We start from the raw sequence: 16310 nt of genomic DNA on the forward strand, positions 1-16310 counted from the left end.
TACATGAAATTACGCACATTTTCATATATAAAACTTTATGTAACGGCTAATTTAAAATGGTGCAAACATTACCACAATTGCACGTATGATTTTTTCGGAAGAGTTACCGCTCGGACATAAAGAAAATGTCATTTTTTTCATAAATTCACCATAAATCGAAATATTGTACTAGAGACTTCCAATTTGTTGCGAAATGAAGGTAAATGCTTGAATATTACTAGAATATAAGTGTTTTAGCTTACAATTGCGTTTTTCCACCATTTCGGTGAGTCAAAGTTGACCGAAGGTTGAAAATTTGTCACTTATCATTTTTTATATGAAAATATTTCAAAATTGTTAAAAGCTACAACCATGGGTTGTTTTTAGTTGTATTGTGCATGAAATTGCGCACATTTCCATATATAAAACTTTATGTAACGGCTAATTTTAAAATGGTGCAAACATTACCACAATCGCATGTATGATTTTTTTCGGAAGAGTTACCGCGGGGACGTAAGGAAAAAGTTTTTTCATAAATTCACCATAAATCGAAATATTGTGCTAGAGACTTTCAATTAGTTGCAAAATTAAGGTAAATGATTGAATATTACCAAAATATAAGAGTTTTAGCTTACAATTGCGTTTTTTGACCATTTCGTTAGAGTCAAAGTTGACCGAAGGTTGAAATTTTGGCACTTATCGTTATTTATATAAAAATATCTCAAAACTGATAAAAGCTACAATTATGAGTATTTTTCTGTTGTATTCTACATAACAATGCGCACATTTTCATATATAATACTCCATGTAACGGCTAATTTAAAATGGTACAAAAATTATGTCAAAGTGACGAAATAATTTCCGAGATGTGTCACAGATACTTTTTAGTGCGGCAAGAAAGAAATTCGCGCTTGCGCGCCTGCGTAATGATTGCAAACAAAACAACACCTCGATCTGTGAACTCCCAGCATCCCCCAAGGCGCGTGATTCAAAAGTTTTAGGCTGGTAGGCCTATAAGTATTTTTCCGCAAATTTAAAAAAAATAAATTTTGAGTCGACGTATGGTACGTCCATTCGGCATACGGGAGACATTTTGACTCGACGTTTAATACGTCCATTCGGCGTTTAAGGGTTAATTGTGTATGTGACCTATTAAAGAAAAATGGCTCTCAGTGGCATGATAATGATGCAGTAATAAGTAAAATTTGTTGTTTTTCTTCACATTTGTATGTGTGATCTTCACACATTTGTGAAATAGTATAATAGTGATTGCATATCAAATAGTGTACTCGTGATTGCGTATGTGATCTATTAAAGAAAAATGGTGTTTTATTTCGAGTTTCCTAACATGTAAAGATCATCAAGTTATTAGTTATTGTCTGTATCATTTCACCTAATATATAAATGTTTTGAATTTCCATTACATCGTTGTTTTAGCTCAAATGTATTAGAGAAATGAGATAATGATAGATTAATAGCATAATTCTGGCACAAAATTGCACCATATTTGGCATCAATTCTTGCTTGGACTGACTAGCATAATTTAGCAAAACGGTTGGTCACACTGGTGACGCCACTCAGCATTGTTTAAAGTCCGCAACTAATGTTTACAAACATTCAAACATGTGTCGTGTCTTGTACACCTTGCGCGCATTTCATTTGCTTTTTCGGTGGTATCAACTCTATACGCAGTTACCTTTTGATTCATCATGGGTCCCAACATTACTACTGGCTATCTATTAAAACCTTTTGCTATTGTTAATCTCTGAAATAATGGAAAAGTGTTTTCATGGTATCTCGCGTTTTCCTTCTTCAAAATGTTTCCATCATTTCCAACTCCAAAATAAACCTTAAGTTTCATCTGTCCTCTCCTCTGCATGAAAGTGATGAGCGAAATAAAGATTTAATCAAGCACCCTTGCTTGATTTTTTTTCAAGCGTAGACATATTCTAAAACCATGCTCACACTTGAGGCGCGCGTTTCAGTAGCAAATGCAATACGTATTCAAGTGTTAGGTTTGGAGTGAAGGCTATGTTACGTATGTAGGTTACATGTGCGGTTCGGTAGCGAATGCAATCTTTAAACTTTGTTAAGCTTGCCGGTAAAGAAGAAGTTAGCCATAGCTTACATCAGAGAAGCCACTATGCCATATTAAGTGCGTAGTAATTAAGAAATTAAGAAGAATCTTTTTTGTTGTACTGTAATACGTCAATGTTTACGTGTAAGATTTGGTAGTGAAACCAGTTACATACGTAACATGTTCGGTTCGGTAGCAACGCAATCTAAGCTTTTTAAGCGTGCCGGTAAAGAAGAGGTTAGCCTTAGCTTAACTCAGAAGCCGCTTTGGTATAGAATAATTATAGAAATTAAGACGATTCTTTTATGTCCACTGTAAAAAGACGTCAATGTTTACGTATGAGATCTGGTAGTGACACAGTTTACATATGTAAACTGTGTCACTTGGTTTATAAGTGTCCTCGTAAAAAAAAGAGGTTAGCTTCATATTAAATTCAAGAGATGCTGGTACGTAATGGTATAGTAATTAAAGACATTAAAAAGATTCTTTTACTTATACATACGTATATATGTACCATGCAGTACCATAATAATTGTCAAAGTCCAATAAGCTTGAAACCAGCCCTGATATTGGACAATTTGCGTAAAAGACGCACCTTTTTTGTAAGGACATTTATGAAACAAAATCGTTAGTATCATAACATTACATTTACTGAAAGATAATTTTCAAGCGATTTTGTATACAGTATTGCAGTCCACTCCGTAAAAGATTTACCATAAATTAATCTAGAATGTAAACGTTTCTAGGCTTATAGCGACGATATGGTTTGTTTACTGCCATAGTCCTGATATAAACCACCAGGGCTGCGCTATGGTTTGTAGGCAAATTTTTGCAAGTTTTTGATAAATATAAATTGGGTTTAATTTTAATAGTTTATTAATTTACTGTAATAATTAGACTTGCTTTTCAATGTTTTTATTATGTTAGCAACACGTTTTATGCCTACCCACTACACTACGTTCTACTTGCCTATGGCGCTTGGTCAACAATCGGTTGGACGCAGGCTAGTTTTCTTCTATACTCTATATATACATTTAAAATTATAAATATACGTTTAACATGATATTTATTTAACTTTTAACTTATTTAGTTGTAATTTACATGTAATGTATTGTATAAAAAGGTAAGGTTAGGTAATAAAACTGATGGTCAAGAACGGATTAATCCATTTTCAGTTATTTCTTATGGGAAAACTTGATTCAGTTCTCGAAATAATCGAATTTCGACGCTCCTTCTGGAACGAATTAGCGTCGAGAACTGAGGCTCTACTGTATGTGTATATATATATATATATATATATATATATATATATATATATATATATATATATATATATATACACACACACATATACGTATATATATATAAATATGCGCGCACACACACACTGTTCCCCGTATTCGCGTTCTCCGGATTTGCAGACTCTCTCTCTCTCTCTCTCTCTCTCTCTCTCTCTCTCTCTCATCTCTCGTCTCTCTCTCTCTTCTCTCCTCTCTCTCCTCTCCTCTCTCTCTTCTTCATCTCTCTCTATCTCTCTCTCTCTCTCTCTCTCTCCCTACAGAGATGTATGTTTTTTGTGTGATAAGTAATTGATTTCTTATTTTCAAATATTAATATTAATGTATACAGCAATAACATCAATTCATTAAAGAAAATACTAAACTGAATTAGTAAGATTTTAGCTTATAAATTTGAAAAATTATGTAAGAATGAAGGAAATCCCAGTCTTCTCTCTCCAACTCCAGGTACTAAAACTGTCAAACATATCAAGTAATGGGACAGAGGGGGAGGAGCTGTTGTGTTGTTGCCGCCAAGTGTTCATGCAATCTCTCTCTCTCTCTCTCTCTCTCTCTCTCTCTCTCTCTCTCTCTCTCTCTCTCTCTCTCTCTCTCTCTCTCTCTCTCTCATTTACTGATCGAGACTCGAGAATTTTTATAGTACATGTACTATTTGTTTTAATACTTTAAAATAATAATAATAAAATTAATATAACTGTAATTACAAAATTCATATGTGATAGTATTTTAAAGAAATACAATAATCTAACCATTACACTTTTAATTAAGGATAACTCCTCTCTCTCTCTCTCTCTCTCTCTCTCTCTCTCTCTCTCTCTCTCTCTCTCTCTCTCTCTCTCTCTCTCTCTCTCTCTCTCTCTCCTCTTTTGCCACACAGGATACCCTCTTAAGTTGAGACTGCCTTGATGGAGTTACGCATTTCCAACCTATGGTTGAAACTGCATTGCGGGCAAGAGGGCTTTCGAACTGGGAGAATTATCTCCTAGTTTGAATCTAAATGTCTCAATTTTTCTCTTACTTGATGATCTTCCAATCTCTTACTTTCTCTCGCTCAGTTGCTCCCCCTAGCTGTCCTCCTCCTCTTCATTAAAACCCTCGTGCAAGTTAGGTAGGAGCTGGGTCACTGAACTTAGGCTTTACCTTGTTCCAAATGGCAGGGACTATAGTGGTTTGGTGCGCCACTCGAATATGTTTAGACCCTGAGGATATTGATGTGATTCCACATCAATATTTATTGGGGCGGGACTACATGTGGGGACTTGCCTACGGAATCCGGGGAGGTAGTCTCCACGGTAGGACTCTCAGCAATTTATCTGGATTGCTCTCTAAAATAACATGAGTGGGGATGATTGCATACTAGCTATGCCCTCAGTCCTATCAAGCTGGTTTTGCTTACACTTGAGCCAATCATGTTATGATAGAGCCATCCCTTCGGGGTAGGGTAGGGAGTGGACATTTGGGAGTTGGTCTCTGCTATGTGTCTTTGGTGAGGGGGGAAGTCTTTGAGAGGAGACCCAGTTTTTCCCATGGCTTGCAGTTGGTTTCTCTGTAATTTCAAAATAAAAAAATGAAAAATGGAAATTGACTATGGGACTCAGTCCCCCGGAAAATGTGACCCCATGACACTAAATTCCCATTTGACCCTGGAAACGAACAAGGACACCCTTTTGGACACTTCAATCCAAAATATAGCTACTATGGAGCCTTTTACTAGGCCAAAAAGATTTATCAAAAGAAAATTCCAGCCTAGCCCTTCGCTAGCTTTATTTGAATCACTTTATGGAAAAGACAGTTGGACAAGATTTTTGACAATAGAAAGTGAAAACAAGATTTCAAATTTAAAATTGGAAAATTATTTACTGACCAGATACCAAACAGAAAACATGAAATCTCGTCAAATGCAAACAAATACATGGATAGTGGAAACCACTACTAAAGCCCAATCAGAAAACTACTTACAAATTACGAACATAGATAACACAAAAATAAAAGTCACCAAGCATAATAAACTTAATAGTATTTGTGGTACAATAATCCTGCCAAATAATGACAACGAACTAATAGATAAAAATATGTTCATGGACTCGCTCAAGAAAAGATATAAAAACATTGAAGATTGTGACATCTATGATATCCCAAGTAGGAAAAATTCAAAAATAAATACACAAATAGCTAAATTGAAATTTGAAGGAAATGAACTCCCTTTAACTATTAAAGTATTAGGGCAGACGAGAGAGATAAGGCCATATATCCCCAAACCACTACAATGCAAATCATGTAGTAAATATGGCCATTCAAATAAAATTTGTAGAGAAGTTCCAAGATGTGCATGTTGTGGATCATACAACCACACAACAAAATGGGACTGTGAAAACCCAATTTGCATAAATTGTGGTTAGAATCACCACTCAAGATCAAAGGAATGCACATATTACTTATACAATACTGAATTAAAAATCTTACAAGAAAGAAGTGGAATGTCAATAAGAGAAGTGAAGATAGAACTAAAAGTAAGAGGTTTACAAGACCCAGCAAGGAAAAACACATATAAAGAGGTAGTAAATAAAGAAGTGCAAAACCAAATTCCTACAAAATTGCAGAGTATAAATCAAACTGAAAATACACATAATATAAAGGCCCAAAATTCAAGTTTAGAAGCTACAGAACATATAAGCAACACAAATTTAGATAATGTATTACCAACACCAGAAATGCAAAAAGACATGATGAATTTGGAGGACAGGCAAAATACAAGAGCTAAGTCAAAAGACAAAAAATGACTACTTGAAACAACCCCACCCAAATCCAAAAAACAAATTAAACAATCAGTAAGACCCAAAATCTATATGGAAAAAAATGAATACTGAGAAGACAAAGTCAACGAAAATTGCTTGCAAACAAAAAATGAAAAAAGAGAAACCCAAATAAAAGAGAAAGTTGAAACATCAGATAAAATTGAAGAAAGTATTGAAATAGAACCCAAGATCAAAAGCCATTTAAATGCACCTCTAATTAAAAGAACATTTTCAGCCAATAAAGAAAACTATAGCAGAAATACATCACCCACCAAAAGAAGAACAAAGTACAGCAAAATTATACAACTTCAATAAAATTCAAAGTTCACGAAAACAAATAAAGATATTAAAACAAAACCCAAAACCTTTTTAAAATGTCTATTTTACAGTGGAATATTAGAGGATACGTATTAAATAATGAAAACTTAAAATCATTAATTAGAGAATGTAATGCAAATATCATTTGCTTACAGGAAACTAAAATAGGTAATGTTCTCAATGCTGGCATAAATTATAATGTGTGGAAATCAACACAAATTTTAAATGACAACAGCCAAGGAGGAACTGCAATCATAACGCATTCTTCAATCAAATGCCAACCTGTTAGGATTAACTCAGTAATACAGGCATGTGCAGTTCAAGTATTCCTAGAAAAAAAAATAACAATATGCTCAATATACATGGAACCGTCTTTAGAAAGTCGCTTAATAGATCATCTTGGAAATAATAGACCATTACAAGTGGAAGATTTAGAAAATCTAATTGAACAATTACCAAAACCGTACTTATTAGTAGGTGACTTCAACGCCAAAAATCCCATGTGGGGAAGTACATCATCTGACAGGAGAGGAAGCACTGTCCTAGATTTTATAGATAACAAAAATTTGATTATTTTAAATGATGGTTCTCCAACAAGATTTGATGTTTATCATAATACCACATCTGCAATAGACATCACTTTGTGTTCCCCAGAAATTACCACAGATTTCAGTTGGAAAGTAAATAATAATTTATTTGGGAGTGACCACTGGCCAATACAAATTGAGCAAAGAAATAATACGAATATAACATAAATACCGAAAAGGAAAATGGAGGAAGCAAATTGGAATTTATATAAAGAGAAAACGGTGATTAACAAAAAACTATCTGACTTTACAAACCACATATATGCTTATGAACATCTAGTAAAAACAATAGATGATAAAGCAAATGAAACTATTCCAGTTACCTCAGGCAATCCGACTAGACCTCTGGTACCCTTGTGGAATGAGGAATGTAAAAGAAGATACCTGAGACATAAATGTGATGCCAATAGAATTGCATATTTGAGAGCTAAAGCAAAGCAGAAAAGAATATTCAAGATAGCCCAAAAAAATTCATGGAAAAAATATATTAATAATATAAATTCTAAAACTCAAGACAAAGAAATCTGGAAAGAAAATAAATAAACTGCAGGGTAGATATCGGCCAGAACCATTACCTACATTAAAAGTAGAAAACAACTATATTTCAAACCCCAAACTAGTAGCAAATGAATTGGGTAAATGCTTCGCCAAAACATCTAGTATCTCGAATTATACAAAGAAATTCCAATAAAAAATAAAAAATTATGTCCCAATACCAATAAAGTCTAATAATCAGGAAATTTATAATCTTCCTTTCACCATGGAAGAACTGGAAAATGTCCTGAAACTTGCAAGTCCAACAGCTCCAGGAGAAGACAACATTAGATATGAAATGATAAAAAATCTACCAGATGAAAGTAAAACCTTCTTATTAGAAATTTTAAATGAATTATGGCATTCTCACAGCATGCCTAAAACCTGGAAAGAATCATTAATCATACCAGGCTTAAAACCAGGAAAAGACCCAGAGTCACCATGCAGCTATAGGCCAATAGCCTTACTAGTTGTCTAAGTAAGATATTTGAAAAAATGGTGAATAACAGATTAATATGGGTATTAGAAAGTAAACAGCTATTTTCAAACAGACAGTTTGGATTCAGGAAAAATAAAAGTACCATAGATCCCCTCTTAATGATTACAAGAGAGATACAAAATGCAATGGTTGGTAAAAAACAAACAATAGGAGTATTTTTTGATTTAGAGAAAGCATATGATACCACCTGGAGGGGAGGGATTTTAAAAAAAATGATAGAATGGGGAATAGGAGGCAATTTATATGAATATATTAGGGAATTCCTATCTGAAAGATATATAAAAGTCAAAGTGGGGGCAGAAATCTCGGAATCATTTATCCAGAAGGAAGGAATTCCTCAAGGCAGTGTATTAAGTGTGGCATTGTTTGCTATAGCAATAAATGAGATAATAGAAATGATCCCACCAGGAGTCCAAGGATCCCTTTTTGTAGATGACTTCGTCATATATAGTAGTGGTGAAAAAGCGCTGGACATAACCAACAGATTGCAAGCAGCCATAAATAAGGTAAAAAAATGGGCCAATACAAGGGTTTTAAATTTTCACCGCAAAAAACAAAAGCAGTCAGATTTACAAGATCAAGAAAACAGGAATTAATTCCTACTTTATTCATAAATAATTATATAATTGAATATGATGATGAGATAAAATTCCTCGGGGTAATACTTGATAAAAAACTTACATTTAAAGAACATATAGAACAACTATCGATAAAAGTAAGAAAATCCTTAAATATAATAAAAGTAATTGCGCATAATGAATGGGGTGCTGATAGAACCTCTCTGATAAAAGTATATAAGGCTATTTGTCTAAGTAAACTTGATTATGCATGTCAAGTATATGGTAGTGCTTCTAAAACCCTATTAACAAAACTGGATGTCATATATAACATGGGTATTAGACTATGCACTGGAGCCTACAGAACTTCCCCCGTGGAAAGTCTGTATGTAGAAGCAGGAATAGATCCCCTGAAAGTACGAAGAGAAGAAATAGGATTAAAATATCTAGCTAAAATAAATAACCTTAATGATAATCCAAACACCAAATATATGAAGAACATAACAAATAATTATGACAATAAACCAAGAGCCTCTAAACCAATGGAGAATAGATTAAAACCTGATATAGAACATCTAAAATTAGGAACAAGTAGCATATCAAAAATAAACACACCTAAAATACTTCCGTGGAGACAGGCTAAAATAGAAATCCGTGAGAAATCATTTAATAAGAAGGTAACAGATGCACAATTGAAGAGTGAATTTCTGTCACACCAGAAAAACATAAACGGGATATTAGTATTTATACAGATGGTTCCAAGTCGAAGGAGGGTGTAGGCTATGCTGTAGTAACAAAAAATATAAAAATAAGGGAAAAAATTCCAAAAATATGCTCGATATTCACTGCAGAAATAAATGCTATATTAGAGGCTATAAAACATACCTTTATGGTGGGAAAGGCAAACGATACCTTGGTAATATACACGGATTCTTACAGTGCTTTAGAAGCGCTAACACAATACACAGTTTCTCATTCCGTAATTGAAGAAATAAGGGAGTGGATAGATATAATAGTAAAATGGAAATCTATAAATATAAAACTATGTTGGGTCCCTTCCCATGTGGGCATAAAGGGTAATGAAGAGGTGGATAAAGAAGCCAAAAAGGCAGTAAAAAGGAGTCTATCAAAAAAAATACAAATACCTTACAATGACATTAAAACAACAATAAATGAATTCTGTCAATCAAAATGGGAAAAAGAATGGCTAGAATTGAATCATGAATTAAAGCCCCCCCAGATGCTGAAGCCTTGCCGAGGATGGGGGGCTTAGGGTTCGGCAGCTGGGCCCTGATGCCTGGTGGGAACTACTTTCTTGCTGGGCCTTGGTGCCCAGCTGTTGATCCAACTAAATGAGTCAGCCCTTTTCCTTTTACTAAAACTTTTCTTCCCTCTGCTTCCTCCTTCTATAAGGCACGGATTTTATGTTGATGACTTGGATTGGTTTTGGACATGATTTGGACTTGTTCATTGGATTTGATGGAGGGTGAGGATGGTTGGCATGCCCCCTCACCCGTAGAACTCGAGTACCTAATGTGGTCGAGCGAGGGGAAAGTTTAGATGTCAAACCCTTCTCTTAGTGCTGAGTCTGATCTCGACGGACATCATGACGCCTTAAGCACTGAAGGTGGGGTGTATATCTGGGTGGTACCCCTAGGGCAGCCCTGTATGGGATAACACTGTCCTCTAAATGTGGCTCCATGGTGGGTGGGGGGCTACCTGGATGAATCATCAATTGTACGTCTTATGGAGACACTAAAACCTTCTGTTGACGACTTGGGCAAGGATAAGGACAAGGAAAATTCTGGTAATTCCTCTATTGTGACTTTGGAGCCTTTTTCAAAGGACCTCCTTGTTACAAACATTTTGTATGTAAAACCAGTCCCTTTAGACTGGAATTATGAAACCTTATTTCATGAATTTTGTAAATTTGGGAACGTAAAAGAATTACGGAATAGACTTGGCAAAAATTATGGTTGTTTTGAATTTTGGATATTTTTTAACAATGAATCGGAAGCTCTCAGAGCCTACAGAGAGTTTAGGTCAGACTCTATGAGTGTTGGACTTGTAGAGGCAGAAGAGGTCCCTAGGTATCTTGAGATATATACCACCAACCAATGAAACTAAAGAAAATTGTGTTCAAATAAAAAATAAGTAAAACCTCCAGATCACCAGACCCAGCTAAGTGGTTGATTATTACAACACATGGTGAGAGAGGCAACCTCTTCAAGGTGAAAAGGTTGGTAAGCCAGAAGATCGGCAATGTTGGGAGCCCAGAAGTAACTCGCTTTGGGCGTAATAGTTTTTTAGTTCATGCCAAGACCAATGTTCAATCAGTAATGCTCCTAAATTTAAAGCTTGATCCCGAAGGTTTGATAAAAGAGGTAAAACCTCACTATAATTTTAGTTATGCAAAGGGTGTCATCTTCAATGAAGATTTACATGAAATGGATAAGAGGAAATTTTGGAGATGTGTCCAGACGTGGTTTGGAAGGTTTTCAAGGTGCCCCGCCCGTCTATGATTATTTTAACATTTGTAAGTCCTTTTTTGCCATCTGAAATTGTTCTTGACAATGAAATTATGAAAGTTCGTCCTTATAGACCGAGAGTGCTCCAGAGTTTTAAATGTTTTGGCTTTGGACACTCCTCAAATGTTTGCACCAGAAGTAAACTTTGTGAATCGTGTGGCAAGCCTGAGCACGAGGAATGTTCTGAACCAGTAATATGTGTGAACTGTAAGGGTGAACATCGAGCCTGAGATAAGAAATGCAGTGAATTTAAAAAAGAACAGGAGGCATTACTTAAATCTATTGCTGAACACATCAGTGTGGGACAGGCCAAGAAGCTGTTGTGAAGGAAAACTTATTCAGATGCCTTGAAGGCACAACAGCCGGATATTGCTACTTCTGGTGCCCCTTCAGGTGGTGCTCCCCGGGGGTCCCCTAATGGGGTTTCCCATGCCCTCTCTGGTGGGGCTCCCCCTGCCCCCCCTGTTGGGGCTCCCCGTGCCCCCATGGTGGGGTTTCCCACACCCCCTCTGGTGGGGCTCCCCACGGCCCCCTTAGTGGGGCTTCTCATGGCCCCTCTGGCGGGGCTCCTCATGTTGTAGAGAGACTGGTCAAGCCAGGGGACCCTGTTGGTTCAAGGGTTCAAGCCAGATCTCAATTTGTTGACGACTTCTCTCTGACAGGGACATTGCCTGACATTGAGCCCTCCCCTGATCCTGTCATTACAGTGCACCGTGGAGATGACGGTGAGGAGATAGAGGCCCTCTTTATTCGTCAGAAGAGGGCCCTTTCTCCCTCTTCGCCTCATTCTCGGTCACTCGGCCATCATAGGAAAAATAAAAGCAAAACTGGAAGGGCAAGTGAAGGCCCATCATCTAAAAGATCTATAACACCCAGATCTAGATCAAGTAGTTCTGGTAAAACTGATAAGATCTCTCTCACCAGGACTCAGATTCCTAAATTGGTAGAAAATTTTAAGATCCCATCTTCTAAATAATGGCTCTCATGCAATGGAACATCCGTGGATTTATACCAAATAGCCCCCTGATCCCAACTCCTTGACGAGGTGGGGGGCTTAGGGATCCACTGCAGAGAGAGTATGCCCCTGTACGGCTACACACTCTGCTGTGGATCCAACTGAACATTGGGACCTTTTAACTCCTTTACTCCTCCTCCTTATAAATTTTCCCCTTTCCCTTCTTCTTCTTTCGTTGACGACCCTGGCATGGTTGTGGACTGTTGAATTGACAGCTCTTTTAACTTGATGGAGGGTGGAGTTGGATGGCATGCCTCTCCACCCGTAAAACTAGAGTACCTGACGTGGTTGAGCGAGGGGAAATTTTTAAGTCAAGCCATGCCCACAGTGCTGGGTCCGATCTCATGGGACTGACGACCCTTAAGGCACTGTGGGTATGGCGTATATCCAGGTGAGGGACCCAGGGCAGTTACCAGTGAGTGTAACGGCATTGCCCCTCCCCCGGTTGGGCCTCCTTGGTGAGAGGGACCTCATCCTGGATGAAATTTTTTTAATACTATATATGGAGAAAAAAATTAACCTCACAACGACTTATGGCATGGCAATGGACTGTTCTCAGGATAACTCAAATAATGAAAATCAGAGTGGTATTAAGACATTATTACCATACAATAAACCCAAAAGAAATAGATATCGCCAGGACCCAACCTTGATTCACTTTGATTCTCTTTTTGGGGAGTCAAACTGGTCAAGGTTTTTGAACTTAGAAGCTGACAAAGATATATCTTTATTAAAATTAGAAAATTACCTATTGAATCGATGCCCATCGCAAGAGATGAGCATAAGACAAATTAAAAAAAGGGAATGGTTGGTTGAAACAACAACCAAAAACCAATCGGAAAATCATCAATGTATAAAAAATATAGATAACATAAATATAAAGGTTACAAGGCATGATACAATGAACAGTGTGCAAGGCACAGTAGTAGTACCAAATCTTGAGGATGAAACATTAGATAGATTAATACTTTTAGATTCATTAAAGAAAAGGTACAATAATGTTGAAGACTGCGAAGTATATGAGGTCCCAAGCAGGAAAGACAAAAGTCAACTATCAAAATAGCCAAGATAAAGTTCATTGGCCAAACCGTTAACCCTTAAAAAGTTAAAATGCTAGGATTAAAGAGGGAACTAAGACCTTATGTTCCTAAACCTATGCAATGCAAGACCTGTTGCAAATATGGTCATACAGCAATTAAGTGCAGGAATATTTATAGATGTGCCTTTTGCAGCTCGCAGGATCATAAAACACGCTGGGACTGTGGCCAACCCAAATGCGTAAATTGTGGATTAGAACATCATGCCAGATCTAAATTGTGTGCGTTCTATATCTACAATACAGAACTTAAATTACTACAAGAACGAACTGGAATGACGATAAGAAAAGCAAAGTTAGAACTGAAAGTGAGAGGATTAAATGACCCAGATAAGAAATTTAGGTATGCAGACACCTCAAAGTCAAGCAATACCAGAACTGAGACAAATGATAATAATAGAAATAAAGAAATACCACCACAAAAAATACAAGATGAAAAGAACTCTTCAAACATACATAATATTACGACTGTGGAAAATCGATTTAGCTCTTTATCAGAAATTGAAAACAAAGAAGAATTAAAATCACAAGAATGTGAAAAAACAGATAATACTACTCGAAAGAGGCAACTGGATAAGACCCCACCTAATTCCACCAAACAAGTCTGTAAAAAGATAAATAACCCACCAATCTCGCCGAAAGCTAAAGTTCAGAAACAAAACATTAATATTCCACTGTCTCCCATAGTAACAGTAGTACCTCTAGGAACCGAATCACAAAATTCAGATGAAATGGAAAACCAAAATACAGGTCACTACAGTGAAAACGAAGAAATTCAACCATCACCAATATAGGCGCCAACAGGAAAAAAAACAAGGAAAAAACAACAACTGAGAAAAACAGAAGATACATGCGGCTGCAGGTAAAATGCCTTTATAGCGATGTGCCACAAAAATAAGACTATAACTAAAGACAGCCTAACCAACACCATAAGAAATTTCATGAGGAATAGGAGTAAGGAAAAAACAAACATCAAATCTCATGAAGAAGGTTGTTGTGTATTGAACACTTAGAATATTACAAAGAGAAACACATCAGTGTTGTAGATAATATTCTAAAGAAAATCAAAATGGAAAAATCAAATCAAGATAGTAAAAAAGTAACAGTTAACGAAAGTAAGATTCAAACTACAACAAAAAATGAATCAAGACCTACAAAAATACAAATTAACTTATAAAAAATTTTAAGAAAAATATCAGCTTTAATAATATAGGGTAACTTCTTTGACCACTTATATTACACCATTTCAGCTCGTTATATAATTCAATGGAATATAAATGGATTATTAACGAGAATGCACTTAGGGGAAGTCCAACGACTTATTAGCGAACATGAACCAATGATTACAACACATAGGAAAACGTGTTCCAAAAATAGGTAAATATCTATTAGCTACAACATCACAGGAAAATGAAAATAATTTAGGAACAGCAAATATATCCATAATAAAATTATATACGACAAATTAGATATAGATTACACTGAATTGCAAATTTCAGCAATAACAGTGAAAATAGAAAATAATGTGTTTGATATAATTAACTTATACAATCAGCCTAATAAAAAAGTATGATTTAAACAAATTACAGAAAATAATAAAAAGAGTTTAAGAATCCAATATAATTGTAGGAGATTTCAATGCGCATAACTCAATATGGGACTCACAACAACATTACTCCAGATAAAGATGGAGCAAAAATAGAAAACTTAATGAACGCTAATAATCTTTGTTGTCTGAATGACAGCGAAGTAAATACATATTATTCCGAACCCATGGAACATTTTCACAGTAGATGTCACCCTTTGTTTTTCAACAAATAAATAGTTGACAGACTAGATTGGAATATATGTGATGACTCCTACTCAAGTGACCATTTTCCCATAATAATATCCTTATTAAATAATGAACCAAAACCATATTCTCCACATTACAAACATGCAAAAAGCAGATTGGGACATTTTTTATTTTTTCTTTCATACCGATAAAATACCGCCCTATGATTATTTGAGAAATCACAAATGAGACGAACGATTTCATTGTGTCCTTCATTAAAAAGGCAGCAGACAAAGCTATTCCTCATTCAAAACCCCATAATAAAAAACTTAAAGTCCCTGGTGGTCAGATGATCTAACTGAATTAGTACGAGAAAAACACACTTTAGCAAGAAGGTTAGATACTCTAAACAGAAGATTCAATAAGTTAATAAATCAAAACCATTCACAGAAGAAAATATATTAAAAATGACAATTTTTACTATTATAAATAGATGTATTAAAACCTTTATATAATAAAATATCAGCCAAATTTAGAAAAAAGAAGTAATAAAAGGTAAAATAATATCTTGGAGGTCCTATGTGTCAGAAATAACAAGCGAAACATCCATTCAAAAAGTATGGGAAAAATTCAGAAAAATAAATGGAACAAACATTAGACCACCCAGACAAGCTATATTAGATAATGGAAATAAAATTTTAGATCCCTTCGAAATAAGTAACATACTTGCAATGAAGTTTTGCCAAAATAAGTAGTGACGAAAATCTAGACAAACATTTTAAAAAAGTAAAAAACAAAGCAGAGTCTATTATACTTAATTTTGAGACAAAGGAAGATATATATTATAATAAAAAGTTCAATATGGAAGAGTTAGAATATGCTCTCTTGAACAGTAATAAATCTGCCCCTGGAGGAGATGATGTTTGCTTTGAGATGATTTGCCACCTAGCACCTTTGGCAAAATCATACTTATTAAAATTTTACAATCATTTATGGCTCCAAAACTTGTTTCCAGACAAATGGCGAAATGCAATAATAATTCCTATACACAAACCAGGAAAAGATGCTAGTAATGTGAATAATTATAGACCTATCTCATTAACAAGTTGTATATGCAAGTTATTGGAGAAAATGGTAAATGCACGACTTACATGGCACATTCGTGAAAAAGGGATTTTGACATAGGAAAAATCTATTTCTGGGCGAGGAAGTCGTGTCGCTCCGTGAAATGTGTCCTCTTTAGCACTATTTCT

General features: G+C 35.5%; 1 protein-coding gene across 1 annotated transcript in view; it reads left to right on the forward strand.

Moving 5' to 3' along the window:
• Positions 1-16310, forward strand: part of LOC135218891 (homeobox protein DLL homolog) — a 354620-nt gene that overhangs the window by 157225 nt on the left and 181085 nt on the right. The window lies entirely within an intron of this gene.

This window comes from Macrobrachium nipponense, chromosome 1, assembly GCF_015104395.2.
Source record: "Macrobrachium nipponense isolate FS-2020 chromosome 1, ASM1510439v2, whole genome shotgun sequence".
Lineage (NCBI taxonomy): Eukaryota > Metazoa > Arthropoda > Malacostraca > Decapoda > Palaemonidae > Macrobrachium > Macrobrachium nipponense.